Source organism: Chrysochloris asiatica, unplaced genomic scaffold, assembly GCF_000296735.1.
Source record: "Chrysochloris asiatica unplaced genomic scaffold, ChrAsi1.0 scaffold00046, whole genome shotgun sequence".
Classification (NCBI taxonomy): Eukaryota; Metazoa; Chordata; class Mammalia; order Afrosoricida; family Chrysochloridae; genus Chrysochloris; species Chrysochloris asiatica.
In genome coordinates, this window is record NW_006408564.1 from 21,116,251 (window position 1) to 21,117,628 (window position 1,378).

Sequence of the window (1,378 nt, forward strand, 5' to 3'; positions counted from 1 at the left end):
TTTTTTTTGTCAGTATGAACATAGAAGACTTCTGTTAGGGTTTGTGTGTGTGTGAGTATTCTTTATTCTTTTGGGGGAATGTTCTTAACCAACTGTATGACTTGGTGATATCTGCTTCCTTTGCCATGTTGTTGTTGTTAAGTGCCATGGAGTTCGTTTTGACTTACAGCGACCCTCTATAGGGTTTCTAAGGAGACTGGTGAGATTGAACTGCCGACCTTGCAGTTCAAACTGACCATGCAGTAGGGTAGCCTAACTCTTGACCACTTCTTTGCCTAAGGACTATTATGATCCCGTTTTGCTGATGATGAAACAGATGCAGAAGGGTAAATAATTATCCAAAGTCATGTTCTAGCACATGACTGAGTTTTGTGGCTGGGGAGAAGCATTTGAAAAGATGATGACCACATATGAAGTCTTTCTCCTTAATTTACAGACCAGTACAAAAACCACAGATCGACGTTTGGGCTATGTCGAAGTCTTGTCTCAAAGCTACAAAGCCAGAGTAAATTGAAGTACAAAGGTAACTTTCATTATATTGTTCTTGTTGTTAAATACCATTGGGTAGGTTCCAACTCATAGCGACCATATTTAGGGTCTGAGGAGCAGCTGGTGAGTATGAACTGCTAACCTTGAGGCTCAAATCAATGTTGTGGTCGAGTGCTTATCCTACTGCATGCACTAAAGATCACAGTTGAGCTTTTGTAATAACAAAAGTATGAATTTAACAAATATGTTAATGTGGCGCCTAGAAGTAGAAGAGATGCAATTAGAGTGAATTTGAGACCAAGGCAAAACTATGAGGTGTAGTAATAAGCAAGGGCATCTCATTTTCACCATTCATTGAGAAAACCATCTCGATAGTTTCGTAGTTATTGGGACTAGATTTGATCAACCTGACTTTTTGGATCACGGAAACCAATGTTGGCAACCAGCTGCTCATACTCTCTTTCCTTCAGGATCCTGTGGGGGTGCTCAGGGCAGTGGAAGGCATTTAGTTTGTACTTTGTATTGTACTATGTACTTTGCATGTGTTCTTTTATACTGTCACATGTGTAAACAACCACGTGGAGAAGGTCCTATTATTATCCTATTTTTCAGATGAGGAATCTGAGGTTGATTGAGGGTCACAGGGATGAATGTGTTGCGTCATTCATACAGCAGGTTTTTACTGTGCCCATCTTTGGGTCAGCGTGTGTGTTGAGCACAGGGAGATGACTTATCCATTTTCTGCCATCATTATGCTCACAGCAAAGATGTAGAAACAGAATTCAGTCTAAGTCAGCCTGATCCCACCACTCCAGCCTGCCTGTTGTCTCCAGATAACAAGTGAGAGGTGACCATGCCAAGTTACACTGGCTTGTTCTTCTGGGTTCTG